Source organism: Anabrus simplex, chromosome 1, assembly GCF_040414725.1.
Source record: "Anabrus simplex isolate iqAnaSimp1 chromosome 1, ASM4041472v1, whole genome shotgun sequence".
NCBI lineage: Eukaryota > Metazoa > Arthropoda > Insecta > Orthoptera > Tettigoniidae > Anabrus > Anabrus simplex.
Genome location: NC_090265.1, coordinates 1,122,499,355 through 1,122,526,131, shown reverse-complemented (window position 1 = coordinate 1,122,526,131; position 26,777 = coordinate 1,122,499,355). Strand labels below are relative to the sequence as shown.

Here is a 26,777-nt window from a genome sequence, read left to right as displayed (position 1 = left end):
GGGGACAAGGACCAGTGCCCCGCCCAGGCGACCTCACCTGCTATACCTAACAGGGGCCTTGTGGGGGATGGTAAGATTGAAAGGGATAGGCAAGGAAGAGGGAAGGAAGCAGCCGTAGCCTTTAGGTACCATCCTGGCATTTGCCTGGAGAAGTGGAAAACCACAGAAAACCACTTCGACGATGGCTGAGGTGGGAATCGAACCCCTTTACTCATTCACCTCCCAAGGATGTTTGGACCCCGTTCCAATAGCGGTACCACTTTTGAAATTTCGTGGCAGAGCCGGGAATCGAACCCGGACCTCCGGGGGTGGCAGATAATCACACTAACTACCACACCACAGAGGCGGACATTTATACCCTACATAACTACAGAAAATAGAAAATAGTTTGACGTTTTCTGTATGCTTGTATCTGAAAACGTCTGGCTCTATGTCTAATTGGTTAGCATGTTGGCCTTAGGTCCAAGGCTCGATTCCCGGAGGGTCGGTGATTTTAACAAATAGGTTATTATGAAGATAATAGCAGAAAGTAGGCGTGAAAACTTGCGACAGCGACTGTGGCTCACTTTGGAGGCTCGTAGTGTAGACGTAAAACTGGGCATCAACTGCTGTAAAGTAATTCAATGACAAATATTAACAATACTTAATTGTTTACAAAAAATAAGGCTGGAATAGGCAGTATTTGCGCTATATATGGTTGCAATAATTACAGAGGACAATGTGCGTCCAAGTTTTTCTACAGATTTCCGAAAAATAAAAAAAATGTAAGTACGAGTTTTGATGTTTGGTTAGATTAATGTTTACTTTGCTAGCGGCTTTACGTCGCATTGACACAGATAGGTCTTATGGCGATGGTGGGATAGGAAAGGTCTAGGAGTTGGAAGGAAGAGGCCGTGGTCTTAATTAAGGTACAGCCCCAGCATTTGCCTGGTGTGAAAATGGGAAACTACGGGAAACCATCTTTAGGGCCGCCGACAGTGGGATTCGAACCCACTATCTCCTGGATGCAAGTTCACAGCTGCGCGCCCCTAACCGCACGGCCAACTCGCCCGGTGAGATTTATGTTTACAAAACTTCAGTTTATATAGAATGAATACTTGATTTTACGGGAGTAGAAAGTAGTAGAAAGTGATGAACTAATTGATATCACTGATTTTATTAGATGCAAGCAATGGGTTATTCGAAGCAGACGAGCAAACCTGGATGATATATTCAAAAGAGATGGACAGAACATTTGAACAAAAGTTATGATGTATGTTCAGATCATTCTGTACAAAGAGACTTTAGAAACAAGAATTTATTAAGTCAGGGGTAAGTATTTCGAACACATTAGGATTTGAGATTATATAGATTTTATATAAGATAGCTTTATTAGTTTTTAATTTTTAATCGATCTTTTCAGACTTTGGCCTGGATCTACACCCTCAGTTTTGCCATCTGCAAAGGAAATCAATCCCAGGAGGAACCCAAAGAAAAAGGAGACGAACTGGAGTCAGAAACAACAGAGGATGGTGAATTTGAAGTGGTAAGTAATGACACCTTCAAAGTTAAGGAAGAGTGCACAAAGTGTTCACAAATGGCAAAAAAGTGCAGAGCGTTGCAATAAAAGTGTCCAAATATAAGAAACAGAATAATGCGTTAAAAGTTAGGCTAAGTAGTTTAAATCATACTAAAATTAGAAGTAAAACTACAGAAAAGAATTAGTGACTGTGAAGGTAATTTTTGTAGTGATGTAGCAGATAACTTTATAAAATTCCAGGCTAAATTTAAGGACAGAAAGGCTCAGGGGGAGAGATAGTCAGTCAAAGATAAAGAGTTTTGCTTTGGTCCTGCATTTCTGTTCTCCAAAATCATACAGGTTTTTACAGACATACAGTACTTTTGTTTACCTACTACTAGGTCATTGAGAAGTTGGCTACAAAATTCAGAGATAAAGCCTGGTATGAATGGCATAGTTCTTGATTTATTACAAATTAAGTGTGAACATAATGAAACCCCAAGAAAAATTCGTATCTGTGGTAATCGATGTTATGTCTCTTAAGTTTCTGATGTCCTATAGTGCTCAAAATGTCTTGTTCGAAGGGTTTGTAGACACAGGTTCAGAAATCTTGTCTGATTTAAAGGTCACTGAAAGAGAGTTATGTAATCAGGCTATGGTCATAATAATTAAAGGTCAGTACCTCAATTTCAAGAAAATTATAGGATATTATTTGAGCATAGATGCTATGTTAGGACAGAACATTAAAGATATGTTGATCAATGCATTAGTGAAAATTCAGGACTGTAGTTTGTGATCAAGCGGAAAGCAATGTTAAAATGAGGAAAATTCTTGGGGGGGGGGGTAAGTTCAGACAAACCATATATTGATAAATGAGGAAAAATATACTTTCTCTATGATGCCCCTCACTTGATTAAATCACTGAGAATCAATCTAAAGAAGTATGATTTCAATGTAGGAGGGGAAATTTGTAGCTCGTCTCATACTGAAGAGTTTTATAATGAAGATTCCACCTTTGTGCCCAGACTAGCCCCCAAAATTAACAAAACAATGTATTTTACTTCCCCCCTTTTCACCAATGAGAGTGTGTTTAGCTGTCCGGACTTTGAGTCATTCTGTTACTTGTAGCATAAAGGTGCATGGTCAGTTCAATTCTCTATCACCCTCTGCAGCTATTGCAGCTGATTTCATTGAAATGTGTGACATGCTATTTGACATGTTCAATTCCTCAAAATGTAGTAGCCCTAAGCAGTATAGAAAATCCCTTTGCAGTAATTCTAATGATTTAGAAAAATTGGTCGAAACAGAAAAATGTCTAAGGCAGATCATCGTGATAATCAGAGGTGCTAATAGCAAACTCAACCCAAAAAACAGTGTCCAAGTATAAGAAACAGAATTGTGTGTTAAAAGCTAGCCTAAGTAGTTTAAATCATACTAAAATGAGAAGTAAAACTACAGAAAAGAATTGAAGGAGCGATTTGATTTTCAATTTCCCTTCACTAGAAGATTGACACAAGATTGCCTGGAAAATGCATTTGCCATTGTCAGGGATAACGGGGACAATAATGTCACTCCAGATGTATCTAAATTTCACAGTGCATTAAGAACTGTTATGATAAATAACTTACTATCCCCATCAAAAGATAGCAATTGTGAGGCTGATGCTGTAGTAGGTATTCCTAACCAAGTACAATTATTTGAAAAAGAGTTACACTGTGAATGAAATATTAAATATTAGTGGTAAGTAGGGGGGCGGATTTCTATGACAAGTCATATTTTCTCCCTTAACATTATATCTTATAGTCTTGTATTTTCAACACGTTTCCAAGCATGCTAATCAAAATTAAACATGTTTTATTGGGTATATAAATGCATATTTAAGCTTTCTTAAGTTGTATGGCATATTTTTAACAAAATATCATTATAACAGCATATTTTGGTAATTTTAATTTTAATTTCGTTTTATAAAAATCAGAGTAAGCTCTAGAAATTATTTTTCAGGATAGACTGGAATATACTACTGAAGAACCATTCTAAAGTAGTGTATGGAATGTTTCTAACAGGCAGGAGCTATTGTTTGCTAGCTGGGTCAATTCCTGGAAACCGGGTTATTGTTTACACGGAAGCAGAGGTAATTCTGCAGTTATTTGTCATTGTTCTTATCTCTCTCCTTCGCCCTTCACTCTTCCACCTTCAACACACTGAATGACTTTGGTCATTAGGGAGCTTCAGTCATTCAGTTCCTTCCAATATGCCTAAAACGAAAGTCTCAATTAGTGGGAAGTTGCGAAGTTTTGTTCGCGAGTTCGGTGAAAACATATTCAGCACGGATGAAGTGATATTATTCTGTGAATTGTGTGAGGTAAAAGTTACTGCCTGAAAACGCTTCTCTGTGCAACAACACTGTAATACTGTAAGACATAAGAATTGTGTAACTGGATATTCTGCACTCTAAAATAGGCAACGCCTGCTATTCGAAACCCCGACATCAAGTTCACAGTGTTCATAATTTTCACAAGATCTCTGCAAGATGATGGTTTCGTCCAATATTTCTTTAAAGAAACTTAACAGCCGAAGCTTCAGACAGTTTCTTGAAAAATATACAAAGCATCCTGTTCCCAACAAATCTGCTCTCAGGAAGGACTATCTGACCTCCTTTTATGAAGAGATGTTGGATATAATAAGGCGTGGCGTGGGAGACAAAAAGATATGGGTTTCAATAGACGAGACCACAGATGTGGATGGAAGATATGTAGCAAATGTGATCGTTGGCACGCTGAAGGATGATCGCCCTGGAGATACGTTCCTCTTGACATGTTAAGAGCTAGAGAAGACAAACCATTCCACCATTGCAGTTCTCTTCGACAATTCAATGAATCTGTTGTGGCCAAACGGGGCAAAGAGAGAGCACATTTTTCTGGCGCTGCTGCGTATATGGTGAAGGCAGCCAAAGGACTTAAAATGCTATACCCGAAAATGATACATGTGACATGTCTTGCACATGCCTTGCATAGGGCAGCTGAAGAAGTTAGAAGTAGCTACCCTGAAGTTGATAAATTAATATCGAGCTGTAAGAAAGTGTTTGTCAAAGCTCCACTTCGCGTTCAGAAATTTCAAGAAGAAGCACCTTCACTACCCCTACCTGCCCGGTCAGTTATAACGCGATGGGGGACTTAGCTTGATGTAGCAGTGTACTATTGCAAACAACTTAGATGTCGTGGAGAAGATCGTGAAGTCTTTTGATCCTGCTGAATCGTCCTCCATAAAAACCACTCAAGATTTATTTTCAAGCACTACATTAAAAGCAGACCTGGCTTACATAAAGTCCAATTTTAATTCTTTATCTGGAGCAATCACGCAACTGGAAGTTTCAGGAGCAGAACTAAGCGATGCACTGTATGTAGTAAAGTGCATTGAACAGGAATTAAATCATGCGAAAGGAACAATAGCATCTATAGGGTGTGTAGAAAATTAGAAAATGTACTGGAAAAATAGCGGACTTGTGTACCTGTGTGGAGTAAGTGACATTATTTGTGGAAATCCTTCATCTGCAGATTTCCAGGAATTTTCTCCAAGTGATTTAACTCTATTCAAGTACGCTCCCGTTACATCGTGTGATGTCGAAAGAAGTTTTTCTCGCTACAAGACGATACTCAGCGACAACAGGAGGGGATTCTCATTCAACAATCTTAAGATGCATGTGGTCATAAATTGCAACAATTCTGATAATGGAGAATAGATCAGGTATGAAAGTTTCATTCAAATAACATATGTTTTGTGTATAAATTAAAACATTGAATATTGAACAGTGAAAGTAACTTTAGTGTTTATGTCTTCCACAGAGTCCGTCCTTGCCTAGGAGTATGCAGCGTAACCTTAACGAGTTCATGAAATATTCATCACTTTAGTTGATTTTGGGTTAAAGATTTCGAAGAATTAAAACTTTTAAACTCTAAATTAATTTCAGCCTGTAGCAATTGTAATAAAAGTGTTTCTATGTAACGTAGATGCTATTCATTAAGTCATATTTTGAATTTTATACGTCATATCTTTATGTTATTAGGTCATAAATGCATACATATTTCATACAATGTTAGGTCATGGAAATCCACCCCCTAGTGATAAGAGACCCAACTGTAATGAAGAAAATGAGATCATCGACAGTAATGTGCAAACTACACAACCAAATGCAGACAATTATATTATTGGTTGGGCAATCTCAAGACTGCCACACAATGAGTGTAAAGTGTTTTGATGTCACTTGAACTTAATTCCCATGACCCTGAAAACTTCCTCATGTTAGTAAAGAAATATGAATCAAATAACATGTTGTGTTTTAAAATGTCCAGTGTTACTCAGAATAATGTAAATAAATTCATATGTGAAAGCACTCAAGGTAAGAAGTTGAGACTTAAAACTTGCAAAGCACACAAGGTGTCAAAGGCAAGTTAGTGAAGACCTTAATGAATGAATATATTAGTGTAGAAGGTATATGTGAAAATAAATTCCTTGTTGGGCCATAAATACTTTGCAGTCCTCAATAAAGCTTTTGTAAATAAAACAAATGTTTCCTACACATCTCAGCAGGAAAAGAAAAATGCCATATTACAGAAAGTAACGCATATGTAATTTCATGTTCAAGTGCATTTGGATGTACATAATACAGTATATATATAATTATGGTATGTGCATGGTTGTCAGTACATGTGGTTGCCTGGCCTGTATATGTACGCAAATTGTTACAGAAATTTGTCATGACAAAACTTTAATTTGTGAAAAATAGCATGTGTACAGTAGGTTAAGTTATTTTTGAATGTATACAGTTCACTCAGCCTACACCAAAAATGAGTACCAGGTTAATTCCTTGGGGCAAAGGCGGCCGGACGTAGAGCTAACCACTCTACCCCATCACCTGCCACTCCTCCAAGGGCCTTCATGGCCTGTACGGAGGTGCTTTGTCTTTGTTTTTGTATAGTTTTCACTCCTCGTGACATATGTGAAAATAATTGTAGACAGCAGGCTATCACATGAAAAATCCAGTAGTTTTGGTCTAGCTGTAGGCCTAAAATGGATATTACTTTTCATGTCTTATTTCGTGACTAATAAAATGTAATAAGCCCAGATGAAACATTTTGCATTTGAAAAGCTGTTCCATAATTCCTTTAAAACTTAAAAACCACTACATTTTTGTGTACAGGTGAAATTTCGAGATCTCTGGTTCAGGTATTATGTCATAGCAGTCATAAGGAGCAGTCGACAGCTGTTCGTTGTTACACTGCGAGCCGCTAGAGAGTGCTAGTGGCGCTTTTTTGTCGGGAAGCTATGCACTTTCGAGAGAGTTTCCGCTATTATCTTTATAACCTATTTGATTTTAACATTCAATGATTCATTTCTCTGGCTCGAGGACTAAATGTGTGTGCCATCTCCAGCATTAGAATTCGTCGTAGGTAGGGCGCTATCCCCACAGACGCGCAGGTTCCACGTGAAAGATCTGTACAGGTCTCTCCGGAGGCCATACGTCATTATTAACATCTGAAAACAGCATCAAACATTTAAAAAGCCTTCTTTGTTGTTACGTCCACTAAATGAATAAATTTCAATAGCCTTATCCTCAAAACAGATATGTATTGAATTCACCCTTTATTCTTCTATTTTGAACAATACTTCAGTAAAACTATTTAAGTTTCTTGACATCTTGCTCTAGGGGACATGCGATTCTGATATCGTATATGAGACCGCGAGTGAAATGATAATCAACACAAGAGAAACACAATGTTCTAACACCACGTATTGTATCGATATTATGCAATGTAATCTATTTATAGTATATATTAAAAGAGTTTACTAAAAACAGATTTGGAAAATCCGTCCGTCCGTTCTACTGGACCGATTTGCTTCATTTTTGTTTTATTTTCTCCAGAATTACCTGCCGGTGGTTCATGAGACATTGCTAGTTCTCTAAGTTCAGCCAACTTTGAGAAATGATAAAATCAAATCATTAAATGATAACTGCAATAATTGCAGGCAAAGGCTTACCCTAATCCGCAATACATTCTGTACTTAGGAGATTGCTAAGCGATAACATTTTCATTCTGATATATGTGATTTTCATTTTTAGTAATGCGATTGCAAGCAGCCATGTTTGATTACTACCTGTCAAGCCAGAAAGTATACACTTCCTCCGATGATGGAAGGATACTATTCCTTGCTAGATGCTCTTTGATTCTTTGAACTTCCCCAGCTTCTCTGTATTCTCAACAGATGGCAGAACGTTCCTAATAACTGACACGCTGCAAAGAAAAAACAGTCTTCGTACGTACAGACAGGAAGGTATCAAGTCGACTAGCGTTCAGTAAGACGATCAATAAAGCGCAGGGACAAACTCTTAAAAATGTGATTAGTTTATTTACCCGAACCAGTATTCTGCACTATCACGGGTAAAATCATTTGAAAATGTTAACGATCCCGATACGGATGAATGGTCGAAGCACAAATAATATTTTACGGAAGAAGTGTAATAAACTAATATTCAAAGCAAGGTCACCTCCGTACAGGCCATGAAGGCCCTTGGAGGAGTGGAAGGTAAAGGCTTCCACCATTGTTAACCTCGGCACGTGATGGGGTAGAGTTGTTAGCTCTACGCCCGGCCGCCTTTGCCCCCAGGAATTAACCTGGTACTCATTTTTGGTGTAGGTTGAGTGAACCTCAGGGCCATATGCACCCCGGAAGTGGAAATCTCGTTTCTTAAATTTTACGACTTCCTGACGGGGATTCGAACCCACGTCCTTCCGGGCGAACCGAGCACGCCTTTACCGCCTCGGCCAGGCAGCCCCTAATAAACTATATTACCAGTACTAAATGTTCATAAAACTATTGAAAAGTGCAGGCAAAACAATACGACTGCGACAGGCATATCAAGACGAATTATCTGACCTATTTATAAGGAATGCTGTGGAACAGCACGGGTCCACTAGCAATAATTTAAAGCCTATGAGGTTTCAGTGCGGTGGTAAGAGCATGAAGAAACAACGCTCGCATTTAGGTGTGCTGCTTAATGTGTATGGTAATGCGACTTTCAACAAGAGTGTCATATTTCAGCGGAAACTTCGAAGGAAACTTACGGCAGGTTAGGATGTTCTTTTATCTTGTTTGAACGAGCGAAATTGAATGTGCAACTTTAGCAATCAACAATTTTATTTCCAGAACCAATTGGCATAGTGCACGCCAAGTGCAAAAGGATTGTTTCACAAGTTACTTATAAAACTGGAACAGCACAATCTATTTTTTATCGGACTTGGTTAATATTTCATTTTTAAGAACGAAGTATTGTGTGGGGAAGGTATGGCAAGTAGACAAGGAAACGCCGAGACTCAGGCACATTACAGGATCTAGGATTAATGAGAAGGCAGGAGGAAACACTTTCATCATAATTTCTATAAAAATAAATTGTCTTAAATATTTTAAGATGTATAGACTAACTTCCTTTGGGACAAAGGGTACGATTTCTCCTTTTAAAGTCTAATGGTTTCCTGAAATTTTACTGACGATAAACAAAACAACGGGAATGTTTGCATACTTCTTAACCCCGTTTTCTGATACGGGGTTGGAGATGAGGTAAGATGAAATTATAAGGTATGTTTTACGGATGGATGCCAACCTGAGATGATGGGTTAAGATGGTGAATTAAATTCGGTAAAGAGGTGGAAGATATCGGCTGTGGCCTATGAGTAGGAACTGTCCCGGCATTTTCCCGGAAGTGAACATGAGAAACAACAGGAAACCATTCTCAGGACAACCGATGGTGGGGATCGAACCCACTCGTCTCCAGAATGCAGACCGTGGCTTCGTAGTCGTAGCGCGTTAACACGTGTGGCCACTCCGATCGGTTTGGAATAAATGAAAATATTATAAACGAAGCTCAATCATCCACCAGTTAAATAGTCTCAAGAAGAGGCTTCATGACCACAAATCAAGAAAAGGGGTTGTTCTCCAAAGGTTTAAACCTAATCTAATGATGAATACGTCCAAATGAAAATAAAAATTAATAGATGTACAATGCCATTGAACAGCGCTGAAAAAAACAAAATAGAGTTTTATCATTCTAGTATCACCCCAGGAGTCTTTGAGACAGGTATTCCTTTTAGGCCTACAAGCAAAGTGTTCGGTTCAATTTGGGGAGATATCAGATAAACTTATACCTGCTGGTCAGTTAATGTTTGATTCAGTACCCTTTCCAATTGTATGTGTAAAGTGCTTCAATAATGAGATGATAATGTTCATTGTAAATCAAACATTTGTTACTCAATATGTTAACTCACACAAGATCGCCCGTATAAAAAGAGGATTTGAAATATCATTTTGTGGCGATTGCAATCGGTGGCAATGGCTATTTAAAAATGTATAGAATTCGGTTGCTCACACAGCATTTGATTACACACTTATCTGCCTGAACATGCTTCTCCGTACTGGATCGAATTACACATTCATAAATTCCACAGAAACGGACTCAAATCGATTTTGTGACGTTCATGCTCGAGATTATTTCTATTTCGTTAGGATCGACAATATTACTGAAATAACAAGGGTTAAAATGTTGGCATCTAATAAGAGAAGAAAATATGACAACTATGTCAAATTTCGAGAAATATCATCACATCTCATTTAATCTCCGATAAAGAGAAAGGGATAACACTATATAATGCTGAAATGTCATCGGACTTACTGCATGGAAATGAGGACAGTTCACATCACAACTAACTTTAAAATACTGTGTTCAAATTTTTTTCATTCTTATATGCGTGTCCGTATGTTATTCATTACAGAGGGTATATACGGGAATAGACAACATAGACAATATACAGTCAGCTGTGCAAATGCTACAGAAGCGCAACAAAACACAAAGAAGATAATGTGGGATTTTGAACACAAAATTATCGTTCATTGTGTGGTCCTTGAGGCACAATTTAACCCGACAAGGCGTATTCAGCATCAAATAATCCAAGTTGTTTCGGGTCAGATTATTCGACTATTGGACAGCTGCTTCAGTCAGTTGCTGGATGTTAGCAGGAAGTTCAGGAAGGTGGGCTATTGCTTTTTTCAGTTCATGCCATGCATATCCGACACAGTTCATGTTTGCAAAATATGCCAGCCACATCACTCACTATATACTTTGCACTTCAAGGAACTGATTGACTATTCTGGTGGCTCGAAAGGCACGAGAATTATCATCCACAGAGGCAGAACATCCCGTAATAGCAGACTGCCGGATGTTGTCTCTGTATATCAGACTAGTCATTTTACTCTGTGTTGGAATTAGATGAGTTCCTCGACCAGACATTATCCCACCCCAAAACATGACGAAACCCCATTGCTGCTGATGACGCTCCAAGGTGAAGGACTCATTTTATTGCTCACTGGATGGGTTTCAGACACTAATGCCCCTATTTTATGGGTGCAAATTTATGGTGACCTCATCCGAAAAGAGAATGCGCTCCCACTGTTCCTAATGCCATGGATTATTAGTTATTGCTCACCTCACACGATATCAGTCCTCCGTCGTACAGCCGATTTCACACTGTTTTATCTGACCCATTCACTTCGGTGGCCCTATCCCCTAGGATTGTTTCCTAACAAAGTACAAGTGTTCACACGGATGGCCATGCAAATAGATTACAAAGACAAATCGGAATCCAATATTTGATGTTATTGTCATTTTATCTGAGTCTCTGGGGGATCTGGGTAAGTAATTAAATTGTAAAGTCACATTCTTGGAGGTGGTAGTATCAGTGGGCCTATGATAAGCTGAAAGCAACAAATACCGATCTCCCTTGCGAGTTGTTTTGAGTGGGAGTCCTGTCTGTTTTCGATCAGGAACTGTTTGTACCTCCATGAACATTGTAAAGACTCTGCAAACATCACTCTGACTCACTCCAACACGAACGGTGACATCTACTTTTCGCCATCCTTATTGCAGCAACGTAACAATTTGAATGCGGTCAGTGACTCTTATATTTTTACCTTAGTCCTACACGTGTTGTCTATACACCACTAACCTTACAAGCGATGCTGTTAAACTGACACAAGAAATGCCTCCTATCATATACATACAGAATCTGATCTGATTCGCCATCACTATGCGTCTCAGAGATTAACCTGCTGTGCATATTGTAAACAGGATTGAGGTACTGTGGCACATATCGGGTGAAATAGTAATGCACAAAACTATTTTCGTGTTGTACATCTTAGAATTCATAACACGTTCAGGATTTAGAGACATTATAGTATTATCCTCAGAATTTGACTTTTAAAATGTTGATACTTGCTATCTATCACCAGTGGATGGAATTGTGCATCGCTAAATCTCTCAGACAGTCGTTTTGCCTTACTCTCCTTTAACGATGGGGAATACTTTCGACCTTTCCTACCTAACACTTTCAATCTCTTAAACAATATAATTCATAAATGAATCAAAATTGTCAACGACAAATAGTCGTGAATTAGATACGATTCCTATCCCCTAGGCTTGTTCCCTAACAAGGTAGAAGGGATAACATGAATGGCTATGTGAATCGATTATAAAATTTACATGGTTAACTCACGAAGACAAATCGGAATCACATTTTCGAATGGCATTGTCGTTCTACCTGAGTATCCATGGGATCTAGATAAGTTACTAGATGGTAATGGCACACTTTTGGAGGAGTTCGTGTCGAAAGTAAGTAAACCTAAATGTAAAGGTAAAGTGGAATGAAGTCGGGTGATGTTATAAAATCAGATTAGGAAATAGGTGAATATTGCTATTTGGGACGGGAAATCCACGAAGCGGACTTTGAAAATTGTTCACCTGAACTAACGGGATTCGAAGCGCACCACGGGGACAAAAAATGCAAAATTTGACGTGCGCTATCGATAGTCAGGTATATTTTAACGTCAGTAGACAGAGCAACTTCAATATCTCAGACCCAAGACCAACTACAATACCTCAGACCTTAACAGAGCTATCAAAACTACCCACAATGGTGGCAATTGGAGTGCTAGCATATGTTTGTTTTGATTTGTATAAGTCGTGTTGTTACCAAATATTTACGAAAATTTGAATATTATAAATCGAAAATTATACCTAAACCTTAAAAAGGCTATATAGCCTCTTTCAGTACCACTAGATGCTGTTTTTATTTGTTAAGAAAGCGTATGTATTCGAACAGTTCCAGTGGTAATAAGGTGATTGTCCTCATGTTCCCCTCAGAAACTGTTTTCTTTATTTTCACTTACCTGTGCAGTATGTTTATAGTTTAATCAGACGAGTCGTGTGTGCTGTGTGCCTGGATGTAAGTCCAATTATAAGGGCCGAGCAAAAGCTTCAGTGTTCAGACTTCCAAAATACCTTGTATTAAGGTAAATTGGTTAGGTGCATTCATAGGGAAAAACAACGAATCAAGTGGTACTAGTGTTATGTGCATTAATAATTCTGATACCGAATTTATTGCTAGGGAGATATTATAGCCATAATAGATGATGATATAGTTCGGGTGCCACGCAAACTTCTGAAGTTAACTAATGATGACTATCCTAGCAATTTCCCCAATCATCCAACGTACCTAACTACAAAATTAAATCAGTCCCGGAAAGATATGAAAAATCGTGACTCAGAGTTACGACTGACATACATACATGTTTTAAACGGGTATAAGAATGATGTAATTGAATTATTTTTAATGTTTTACAACGGAGGCATCTAAACGAAATCTAACCCCACTTCTCGTGAGTTCAAATGATGATTATCTTCTCTTTTATATAAATTACAGGAGAATTATATGCCATCAATTCCGATGAGTTTAAGGTGACTAGTGCTTTAGATGTTCAACACTACCATACAAAATTTGTGATATTTAATCTCACTGTATCAACTCAACAATTCAAGTGAATTGTGGAAAGTTGAATTTTTGTTCAAGACATGTATTTGTTTACATGTTTTACGAAATGGACTATGGTTAATGATGTTACAGGGTATTTCATGTAAAGAAAAAATATTCGTTGACATCTTTTTATCTTATTTGCTTTCCGGAGTTTCATATGTGAAATGTCCGACTCGTTGGCTGAACGGTCAGCGTACTGGCCTTCGGTTCAGAGGGTCCCGGGTTTGATTCCCGACCGGGTCGGGGATTTAAACCTTAATTGGTTAATTCCAATGGTACGGGGGCTGGGTGTATGTGTTGTCTTCATCATCATTTCATCCTCATCACGACGCGCAGGTCACCTACGGGTGTCAAATAGAAAGACCTGCACCTGGCGAGCCAAACCCGTCCTGGGATATCCCGGCACTAAAAGCCATACGACATTTCATTTCATATGTGAAATATTTTTATAGTGTGTGTGTCTGTTTCAACCTGATGTTGACAAAATAATTCTCCCTTCGTTATTTTTCCACTGAAATTACAATTGAAATTACGCGATAAAGTTGCTTTTGGTGCATAATTATTCATATTTTGAGTTAATGAGTTGCATGTAATGTTGTTTGACTTGTGATGTTTTGTTTAGGTGACTCAGAATACACGTATATTATCTTCCCCATAACCTCTCATGTTGCCCTCCGATGTCCGCCATGTTTTTCTGGGTTATGGTATGATGAAATTGTAGTTGTTCTTGTCAGGCTTGAATGGTACTATCGATTGGCGGGAAAATTGATGGTGGTGGTGGTGGTCGTAATGGATGTGTAGTTCGAACATGGATATGTTTACATTGTGTATAGATGATAAGAAGTACTATTTCAACCGCTTTATTGAAGTACACTGACTGACAGAGCAAATGCAACACCAAGAAGGAGTGGTTCGAAAGGGATGAAAGTCGGGGAAAAAACAGAGACGGCACGGACGAATAATTGATGTTTATTTCAAATCGATATGCAGGTTACACAATGCGCACGGCATCGACTCAGTAGGATGTAGGACCACCGCGAGCGGCGATGCACGCAGAAACACGTCGAGGTACAGAGTCAATAAGAGTGCGGATGGTGTCCTGAGGGATGGTTCTCCATTCTCTGTCAACCATTTGCCACAGTTGGTCGTCCGTACGAGGCTGGGTCAGAGTTTGCAAACGGCGTCCAATGAGATCCCACACGTGTTCGATTGGTGAGAGATCCGGAGAGTACGCTGGCCACGGAAGCATCTGTACACCTCGTAGAGCCTGTTGGGAGATGCGAGCAGTGTGTGGGCGGGCATTATCCTGCTGAAACAGAGCATTGGGCAGCCCCTGAAGGTACGGGAGTGCCACTGGCCGCAGCACATGCTGCACGTAGCGGTGGGCATTTAACGTGCCTTGAATACGCACTAGAGGTGACGTGGAATCATACGCAATAGCGCCCCAAACCATGATGCCGCGTTGTCTAGCGGTAGGGCGCTCCACAGTTACTGCCGGATTTGACCTTTCTCCACGCCGACGCCACACTCGTCTGCGGTGACTATCACTGACAGAACAGAAGCGTGACTCATCGGAGAACACGACGTTCCGCCATTCCCTCATCCAAGTCGCTCTAGCCCGGCACCATGCCAGGCGTGCACGTCTATACTGTGGAGTCAATGGTAGTCTTCTGAGCGGACGCCGGGAGTGCAGGCCTCCTTCAACCAATCGACGGGAAATTGTTCTGGTCGATATTGGAACAGCCAGGGTGTCTTGCACATGCTGAAGAATGGCGGTTGACGTGGCGTGCGGGGCTGCCACCGCTTGGCGGCGGATGCGCCGATCCTCGTGTGCTGACGTCACTCGGGCTGCGCCTGGACCCCTCGCACGTGCCACATGTCCCTGCGCCAACCATCTTCGCCACAGGCGCTGCACCCTGGACACATCCCTATGGGTATCGGCTGCGATTTGACGAAGCGACCAACCTGCCCTTCTCAGCCCGATCACCATACCCCTCGTAAAGTCGTCTGTCTGCTGGAAATGCCTCCGTTGACGGCGGCCTGGCATTCTTAGCTATACACGTGTCCTGTGGCACACGACAACACGTTCTACAATGACTGTCGGCTGAGAAATCACGGTACGAAGTGGGCCATTCGCCAACGCCGTGTCCCATTTATCGTTCGCTACGTGCGCAGCACAGCGGCGCATTTCACATCATGAGCATACCTCAGTGACGTCAGTCTACCCTGCAATTGGCATAAAGTTCTGACCACTCCTTCTTGGTGTTGCATTTGCTCTGTCAGTCAGTGTATATATTATACTCAGTCTTTAACGAGATAATTATTGCATAGTGGTAGAGATATGAATTTTTTTCTTTTTTTTTTTTGCTACGGGCTTTACGTCGCACCGACACAGATAGGTCTTATGGCGACGATGGGATAGGAAAGGCCTAGGAGTTGGAAGGAAGCGGCCGTGGCCTTAATTAAGGTACAGCCCCAGCATTTGTCTGGTGTGAAAATGGGAAACCACGGAAAACCATTTTCAGGGCTGCCGATAGTGGGATTCGAACCTACTATCTCCCGGATGCAAGCTAACAGCCGCGCGCCTCTACGCGCACGGCCAACTCGCCCGGTATGAAATTCTTAGGGGGCCATAAGGGACGTGCGGTTCGCACATGGTTATGTTTACACTGTAGATAGAGGATAAGAAGCACTATTTCAACCGCGTTATTGAAGTATAAAGTATATAAACTAAATTTAACAAGTTATTAATATTGTTTAGAGTTAGACGTGTGTGTTAAAGTATCTGTAATGAATATACTATTGTGCATAATAGTCTATACATTTTAACAATGTAACATTTAAAAAATGGGTCGTTAGTGCTGCGTACCGGGTTGTAGATCAAATTACACTACCGCAGAATATTTACATTCCCTAAAGATAACATTTAAAGGGTGAAGTGGATAAATAATATACACCGTGAGAACCTGTAAGTCAAAGTCCAAACCGTAGCGAGGTTAAACATTTTGAAACCATATTTGCGGCTCAGGAAGATCTCTTTCCAACGGAAGGTGGTGAGCTTATTCGTGTCCACCTGAAAATTTCCTAACTTATAAATGATGAAATTCCTACGATTTTCCCAAATCAACTTTCCTACTACATGACTAAACTCCCAAAACATAGAAAAAATCCTGAAAAACGGTTACAACAAGTACTGGGCGAGGAAAACTTGGCCAAATGGTGTGAAAAAGACTTAATGTCTTACTTTGATGGCATCAGGGGGACGCTTGGGAACAAACAGGTGGCTCCATTTACTGTTGTAATGAAGGATGACAGTGCTATTTTTATTAAAATAGATAATAGTGGTAGATATGATGACAGTGTTATTTTTATTAAAATAGATAGTGGTAGATATGATGATGTGCCTTCAATGAATGCGTGTTTTAAAGTGTCGAGTTCGTTGGATGTTAAAGTGTTTTATAAGAATCTGTGCGTGCCTACTGAGAAGTTTAAGTGGATATTGCAGTACGAAGAGAAAGGAGATCTTTAATGTAACAGGTTGAGTAAGCTGGAGAATCTGGTCAGTCATCTTTCAAATTACAATTTCACATGAGACAGGATTTTTACGCTCGTGAATCCTTAAAAAGGATAGTTTCTTGATAGTGACGTGGTTGGAAAATAAAATTTGCTTTAGAACAATTGGAATTTTCAGTTTCAACTCATGTACAGCTTTTGCCAAAGATTCTGACATGGGGTGCTGCAATTTCTGACACATATCCAAGAGACTATCAGTCAGTATAAAAAACTAATGTAATGACTATCTCATCATGTATATCTTTCATAGCACAGGTTTGTAAGAATGTTGCTCTTGCTCTAAATTTGACCAGAAAACGTCCACAGCTATCGAGGGACAGAAAGTTGCTCTAGCTATGAATATTTTTCATCTTATTGTGATGAAATTAAAAATGTTACATAATTAGGGAAACATTATCCAATTTATGATTTTATTATCTAAATAGTTGATTAATAAAGATGTACCTATATATTCACGTTAATTTACTTTGAATTTTCTAGCTATTCTCTGTTAATATTTTTGTAACTGCTCATTTAGGCAAAGTTATTTGTTAGATAAAATGTATCTATTTCATGTGGTATTTATTTATTTATTTACTTGTTTCATATATCAGTGTTGTTATTCATATTTCAAACGACGCTAAGGTAATGACTTACTGAAGTAATGCATTCTGTAGAAACCTTTTTAATTTTGCATTACTTAAATTATTTTCTACAAAGTGCATGTTTTTGATATTAATCTTGGAGTTTTTGGAGGAACGTGATCTAATATGCGGAGTTTTCGCGTTGAAATGAAGTTATTTAGATGACGTCCTAACCTTGAACAGTGGACAGCTGATCCTCCTATGACGTCCACCATTTTGATTTTGATATTACGCTCTGATATATTGTAGTAGCTCTTGCACAGACGCATCGTAGAATATTTCGTTAATTTAACGTGGTGTTCTCTGTATTTTGTGTTAACAATCTGCCGTGGATGTTGCGATAGATCACGTTATGGAGACACGTTAAAATAGGTTAGGTTAGGTTTATATATTGAGACTACACGTTCAAGTATGGATGGTGGAAGGAATCGAGTGGTGTAAGCAAAAACTTTAGTGTCTCACCTGCCGGGTACGTTAGCGCCGTTAATGCGCTTCATTCGTGAATATATAATTTATGTTTATTTTGTTTGGACTTGATTTAAAAGTGGATGTAAAGTTTCATTTTAAATGAAAGTACTCTACGCATTCATTTGGGAAGTTTATTGGTATAAGGCCGTGTCCTAAAGTTGCATTTACAGCTGAAGTGAACTAGATATTTGGCTTAATAACCAGATGTGAGTCGGAAGTCATCATCCAAAGGTATATAGCTAATAGCAATTAAAGGTTACGTGAATAAAGAATATCCCTGGAATTTCATACACAGGGTTATTCACCTAACATGTTACACGCAAATACGGTCTAAAAAATTAAATATATCAGCATTCTGTTTTCATATTCGTAAATGGTACGCAGAGGCTCGTAAAATAACGTGCTACTTAGTCTCATGGAGTGATTAACAACCGAGATATTGATACTAACTCCATATTTTTAAATGGAACGGCACAAATTTATACAGCTGATTTCAAAGTTCAACTGCGTACAAGTTCAAATATGTAAGTATTTTCAAAATCGGACAATTACTTTTTGAGATATAAGTAAGAACAGTATGCGCTGTTTTGCATGCCGCATCGGACGGCGTGAAGTCGGGCAAGAAGTTTCTTGGGAGCGAGTTCAACCACAGAATGGGTACCAGGCGTGTAAGCACCTCGTACACATGTGATGGGTTTGCAAAGTGTGTATGACAGGCGAACACATGGCAGGACAGAAAGGGTTGATGTGATTAAAACGAATAAAGTACTTTGCCTTGAAAGGAACATAACGAAAGCTATAATTGGCACCGATTTTAGTGTACAGTTCATACTACTCTATGAGTTGAGAAATAAACATAACATAAAACACCGGAAGAGCTCTTTCTAGAAAAGCAAATGTTCAGAGCTGATCGTAGTGAGATGGCAGCAACACTATTTCTTATGTTTTATTTTGCACGCATTAATCTCCGCAGAGCTCCAGCGCGACTGTAGTAGCGTGTATTCGGGAGAGCGTGGGTTGGGGTCCTGCCTCGCGCAACCTGACATTGATTTTCATGGTGTCCCATGTTCAACACCAAGCAAATACCGGATAGGTACCTTTGTGATGGGCCACGGCCGACTTTCTTTCCAAATCCTTCCCATTCCCATCCGTCAGAAAAAAAGCTAAACTGAGCGCAGTCAAAACAAAACAATAAAACTTTGATCTCCCTTCCCCGTTGTGTGTTCGCCAGTCATACAATAACGTTGCACACCCAGGGCATGTTACGGTACATCACATTATGTTTACAGTACATGCCTGGTATCCGTTCTGTGGCTGGAATCAAGGGCAGGAAGCAGCTTGCGCCTCAATATGTCCTTGCCCGACTTCACGCCGTCTGATGCAGCATGCAAAACCGCGCATGCTGTTCTTATTTACATCTCAAAAAGTAATTGTCCGATTTTGAAAATACTTACATATTTGAACTTGTACGCATATGAACTTTGAAATAAGCTGTATAAATTTGTGCAGTTCCATTTAAAAATATGGAGTTAGTATCAATATCTCGGTTGTTAATCACCCCATGAGACTAAGTAGCACGTTATTTTACAAGACCCTGCGTACCATTTACGAATATGAAAACAAAATGCTGATATCTTTAATGGTTTAGAAGTTATTTGCGTGTAACATGTTAGGTGAATAACCCTGTATATGTACATCACACACGACTTTATTTAGTACGTCACTGCGCTTTGTTATGTCTTCTGTTTATAAGATGTAGGGTGTCTATGTCTTATGAAGTTCTTTGCTTTAGTTTTCTTAATCGATACTAGAAATGACGACACGAACGATTTAATACAACATAACCGTAATTTGTTAATTACTTTTACTATTGGTACAAGGCTAGCCATACTTTGTTAATTATTCAATTACTCGTACCATTGGCCCAGGGTTTGCCAATGGTCGGGGTTATGTATCAGTATCAGTATTGGTATCTGTATCAGTATTAGTATCAGTATCAGTATATTTATTACCGAGCTCGATAGCTGCAGTCGCTTAAGTGCGGCCAGTATCCAGTATTCGGGAGATAGTAGGTTCGAACCCCACTGTCGGCAGCCCTGAAAATGGTTTTCCGTGGTTTCCCATTTTCACACCAGGCTGTACCGTAAAGTGGGGTAACTTCGGCCATACAGGGAAACTTCGGCCACTGACGAATAGCAACACTTATTTTCTCCTGCCTTCTATACTGGAAAAGATGAACCAATTGCAACAACTAAAATGCACATACAATAGAATGCTCTATCAACACTCGGTAGTCCAAATAACATTGGCGGGCTCATTGTTGAGTCAGTCGATTTTTTTTCGCAGCCCCGACTATTGTCTTGTCTGGTAACAGCAGAAAACAAACTGTTCTCTAGCCCCAGCATTCGATTCTCCATTCCAGTGGTTTATGGGGTCAAAATGTAAGTTTGTCTGGTAACTGATCAACACAATTTGATGCATTTTAATCAAATAGGTTTTTCAGGGAGTAGTTTTGTGATAAAAGTTGTCCTCTTCCGGGGTAACTTCGGCCATGCCAAGAGCATACAGGAAAACATTATGCGACCGCGGATATTGTAATTACAATCCTGTTTACTTCAAGAACGCTTTAGAAGAGACTAATAAAGGCACAATAACAATAAACGAGGAAGTTTATCTCGACAGGGAGGAGAAAGACAGTTTCATTTTCAATGATAAATAGACGGATATCAGTGGACATGGACGATACACATTTAAGAACTTGACACCGGCCCAGATATTTTCTAATTTAGAAGACGGTGTATTATGAGAACAGTCTACAAGATTGCTTCTTTTCCGACCGCCTTTTCTCTCCATACAATTGGGCTTTATGATTTCCGTACCTTTTATTTATTATATTTCGTACCATTACAAATATTTACGCAATGCAACATGTAATTTGTAATATCATACAATGCTTGTACGCTTAGGCTAAATAAAATAGTTTCTTCTTTTGGGAAAAAGTGAATTTGATCACTATACATCTTTTTCAGCATAAATCGTTTTAATTTGTTTGTGATTGTTGATACGGGGCGTTTTGCAGGTTTAAAAAAATCATTCACGTTGGCCGAAATAACACTACAACGAAGAAAACTTCGTTTCTTGAGTTATTTTTATGGCGGCCGAAGTTTCCCCAAAACACGGGGTAACTCCGGCCACTCTTTCGATAATCATAATTCATTACTGAATTATGATGAGAATTATGTTCATATTTAAAAATGAAGAATAAACATGGCAGAATTTATATTATATTTTTCAGAATATTAGAGGGAATATTTCACATTTTTTACGGTAACTTAATTAAGGCCACGGCCGCTTCCTTCCCACTCCTAGCCCTTTCCTGTCCCATCGTCGTCATAAGACCTATCTGTGTCGGTGCGACGTAAAACAACTAGCAAAAAAAATTATCTTTATTTTCTTCAGATTTAGAGTTTTCCAACTTAATTCCCACGGAGAAAATAGCAAGAACTCAAAACCAAATAAAGACAAACTATAAAACATAAAACATTGAAATAAAACATAAAATATTGAATAGTTGCGAATAAAACCTAATAAACAAGATGTACAACCTTTGTGAAGTTATACACAAGGAAACAACAAAACAAAGAATAATAACCTGTACCTCCAATCCTGGTTCAATCAGCAAGTCTTAGGGCCATTTTCTCCAAATCGAGTTAAACCTGGTATAAATTAAACCCGTTTAACTTTAGTACCTAGTTTAAAGTTGCGTCCATTTTCTCCACCAATTTCTGACACTCGTTTAGTTTAAACGGGCGAGTTGTCGTTGGCGCTAACGTTGGCTGCACTGAAGGAATAGTCGAAGGCATGGTCGATTGGAATTGGCCAATCAGAGCCAAGTAATTCATGACCGACATTTTTGTAATAATATCAGCTGTTTGTGGCGAATTAATGCTATCGTACGTAGTGAATAAAGAACAAATTCGGCGGGATATTAGCTTTACTGATAAATAAATTGTTTACATTTGTGCGAAGTGTTGTGTCATATAATTCCACCTCTTGCTGTCTACAATTTATTGGAACGCACTTTTATTTCTTATTTTTCTCTGTCATGCTTTACCATGAACAAGTACCGTGGGCCTAATACGTGTCTTTTGATGTCTGTATTGTCTTACGGAACACACGGGAACGTTGAAATATTAAAATCCTGGTCTTTCAGCCATAGGCCTACGGTATTCCTTTCCTCAGAAAATCAACATTTATGTGAATTTCAAGTAAACAAATTCCAAGCATGCTCGGGATCTATCTCCTATCAAAATCCATCGCCCTCGGCCGGGATCAATCTCACAAACCTTGGATCCAGCAGACAGACCACTGAGGATGTATTATTTTGAGATGTATTACTTGATTCCATATTCGTTTATAACATAACCAAGTTCGCGATATGTCGTACTGTATGCATAATACTCTTCCCCCTATAGCATTAATATTTCTATTGCTGGTATGCTGGCAATAGATACGATGAAACATTCTTAACTATAATCTATTCTATTACAAGTTTACTAGCAAGCATGAAATACTTTATTGTTTTTCTGATCCTATAAATATATAATCTAGCGATTATACTCTTCCCCCTATAGCATTAATATTTCTATTGCTGGTATGCTGGCAATAGATACGATGAAACATTCTTAACTATAATCTATTCTATTACAAGTTTACTAGCAAGCATGAAATACTTTATTGTTTTTCTGATCCTATAAATATATAATCTAGCGATTAGAAATTGTATACCACCGTCTCTCCTACCGTGTCGGTCAACATTCTGATGGTAAAAATATTTTAGACAAATTAGATTCGAACCGTCTTGTCACGGATCCGGACGATGCCGACTTCACGCTTTAGCGACCACAGCCACCAGGTACCGCATGAAGAGCATACATATTATACGACTTATGTAGGAATATTTTTATGCTTCACATTACAGTATTCATACCACCAACAGTATTTTACAGTATATAATATTATAAGGAGACTGCAATTTAAGGTCTGTGGTCCCCGTTGTTAATGAAAAAGATGCTTGCTGCATCATATCTTAAAGCTACCAGAATCATTGCTTCTAGCGAAATAGCATTATTTCGTGCAGTTGACGTTTTAAATGAATCCTTCTTCGATACTAGACAATCCTTGCTGTTCGCTTATGAATTACTAGCAAGATACCCGTGCTTCGCTACGGTATTATACTGAAATTTATAATTGAATGCTTATTGTTTTAGATATATAATCCGCCGAAATTCGCGGTCTGACTCGTTTTCTGCGAGAACCCACCAAAATTCCCGATCTGACTCGTTTTCTATTACATTACGGCATGTTTCCTCCCATTTTTCAATCTTCTTTTCCAGCAATCGATTTCGTACTTCCCGGGCTAGGCTCAGGTATTCCTCCCGGTCAGTTGGGTCCGTAAATCTTTGCCATCTTTTCCTATAATCACTTTTAATATGGATAAAATCCTTCAGGAGATCCGGCGTGGTGTCATATTGGGTGCCTAGAAGGCACTGAACCCGCGGCCGGACTGCATTCTTAGTCATTACCCGTCCAGGAGCCGTTTCCAGCGCGGTCCGCAAATTTGAAGACGGTCCGGAACATCATCATTATTATTATTATTATTATTATTATTATTATTATTATTATTATTATTATTATTATTATTATTATTATTATTATGTGTTGCTGGAATGGATGATGACAGGAAAAGCGGAGTATCCGGAGAAAAACCTGTCCCGCCTCCGTTTTGTCCAGCACGAATATCACATGGAGTGAACGGGATTTGAACCACGGAACCCAGCTGTGAGAGGCCGGCGCGCTGCCGAGGATCCTTATAAGTACATTAAGAACAGTAAAATCAATTGGTCTCACCTCCTTCTACACCCCACCGCCGTTAAGTTTAAGTAACGGCACCCCCCCCCCCAAAAAAAAATTAAAAGAAGGCTTGTTTCTTATGTTTAAAGAAGATTTCAAACACCAATGTTCACGTCTATTACCTTCAGTTTTGAGATATAAGTATCCCCATAAAAATTATTTACTTTTTTCACTTCATTTCACACTACTCCCCCCCCCCCCTAAGTGAATTTTCCCGCAAAAAATACTTGTTTCTTTAATAGTAAAGGATCTTCTAAATACCAATTATCACGACTCGAACTTCTTCAGTTTTTGATTTATGTGTCCTCATGAAAGGAATTCAACTCCTTTACACTCCCGCCCTCCAAGATGGTTTCCCCGCAAAACGCGTTTTTCTTTGTTTTTAAAGGAGATCCAAATACGAATTTTCACGTCTGTAACAACTTTAGTTTTTATTAGATGTATGTATTCTCATTCAATTAATTAAATTATTTTTTCAATTCTTTCACCCCCCCCCCTTCATTGGATTTTCCGAGAATACGTGTTTCTTTATTTTTAAAGCAGATTGCAAATATCAAATTTCACGTCTGTAACATCTTCATTTTTGAGATATCAATAGCCTAATTAAAATAATTCAACACAATTTTCAGTCACTTTTACCCCCCCCCCCCTCCACCCAAGTGGTATTTCCGAAAGCTAAAAATACACGTTTCTTTATGTTTAATAGAGATAAAAAATACCATTTTTCACTTCTGTAACATGTTAAGTTTTTTGAGATAAACTGTAAAAATTCTCATTTTAAAATTTCACCCCTTTTTTGAGTTCCCCTTAAGTGGAGTTTCCAAACACAAATCACCTATATTTCTTTAGATTTACAGGAGATTACAAACACCCACTTTTTACGTCTGTAACATTTCACGTTTCCAAGATATTCTGTAGATATAGTCTTTCAAAAATTCACCCAATTTGTCACTCCTGTTTAACCGCCATTAATTGGATTTTCCAAAACTAAAAAATATGTGTTTCTTTATTTTTAAAGGAGATCCCATATACAAATTTTCAGTTCTGTAATATCTTTCGTTTCTGAGATATATGTATCCTCATTAAAGGCATTCAACCCATTTTTCACCCTTTTACACCCCTCCTATTGGGATTTACAGGAAACAAAAAATACGTTTTCCTTTATTTTTAGAGGAGATTCTAACTACCAATTTTTACTTCTGTAAATTTTAAAGTTTTAAGATGTATTTAAAAAAATTTACACTCCCCCCTTTTTACCCCCCAATATTTGGATTTTCCAAAAACGAAAAAATACGTGTGTTTATTTATTTTTAAAGGAGATTCTAAATACCAATTTTCACATATATAACCTTTAAAAATTTTGAGATAGATACACTCATTTTAAAATATTACTCCCTTTTCACCCCCCCAAATTGGATTTTCCAGAAACAAAAAAATACGTGTTTCTTTATTTTTAACGGAGATCTCAAACACCAATTTTCAGGTCTGTAATATATTCAGTTTCTGATATATAAGTAGCCTCATTGAAGGCATTCAACCACTTTTTAGCCCCTTTTCACTCCTCCTATTGCGATTTTCCGAAAACAAAAAAAATACGTGTTCCTTTATTTTTAATGAAGGTTCTAAATACCAATTTTTACATCTGCAAACTTTAAAAGTTTGGAGATATAGATTCACTCATTTTAAAAATTCAACCCCTTTTCACCCTCCCATTAATTGGATTTTCCAAAAACAAAAAAATACGTGTTTCTTTATTTTTAAAAGAGATCAAAAGTACCAATTTTCAGGTCTGTAATATCTTCAGTTTCTGAGATATAGGTACCGGTATCCTGATTAAAGGCATTCAACCCATTTTTCCCCATTTTCACCCCTCCTATTGGGATTTTCTGAAAACAAAAAAAATACGTGTTTCCTTATTTTTAAAGAAGATTCTAAATACCAATTTTTACATCTGTAAACTTTTAAAGTTTTGAGATATAGAGCAACTCATTTTAAAATTTCACCCCCGTTTTCACCCCCTTAGCGAAGGAATATCCAAAAATCCTCTCTTAGCGAGCACCTACGTCTTAATATGAATATATACCCAAAATTTCATCTCTTTATGTCCAGTGGTTTTGGCTCGGCGATGATGAATCAGTCAGTCAGTCAGTCAGTCAGTCAGTCAGTCAGTCAGTCAGTCAGTCAGTCAGGACAAGTTATTTTATATATATAGATAAATCCATCAAAGAACTCCGTTACATCCGATTTTCCAAGATTGTAAACTTTTGTTGGAACGCGGCTTCTTAACCTCTCTTGCACATCAAAATTATTTCCTATTTAACCAAAGCCTTCAATAAATTCTCCCATTTTTCTAATGCTAATACTAGGTTATAATTTTAGTACGTTTTTCATTAAAGTGCTGCAGTACTGGTAGTCAAAACTAACCCTTCTATTAGGAAAATCACAGATACGTTAATAAAATGTCCAGAAGGTTGAATATAAACAGCAGTTTAAACCAACAATATAGAAGGTTTAACTCTGAGCCAGGTTTAAACTTGATACAAAGTTTAAACCAATATGGGGAAAATGAATGTTAGTTTAAACTCAGACTTAAACCAGATTAAAATAAACTTAGCTTAAACTCATTTGGGGAAAACGGCCCTAAATCTACTTCCATTCTACACTCGCTCACCACGAGGTAGAGCACAGCAACCTTGACCTTGAGTCATATTTCATTGCTTCTCGACAAGGCTGCTTATTCCATGTCGCGACCTACCTCATCTTACTAAGATCTTGCTGATTCACCCT

General features: G+C 38.5%; 1 protein-coding gene across 1 annotated transcript in view; it reads right to left on the bottom strand.

Annotated features, from left to right (window-relative positions):
* LOC136858200 (uncharacterized) overlaps positions 1-26,777 on the bottom strand; it is a 490,315-nt gene that overhangs the window by 35,643 nt on the left and 427,895 nt on the right. The window lies entirely within an intron of this gene.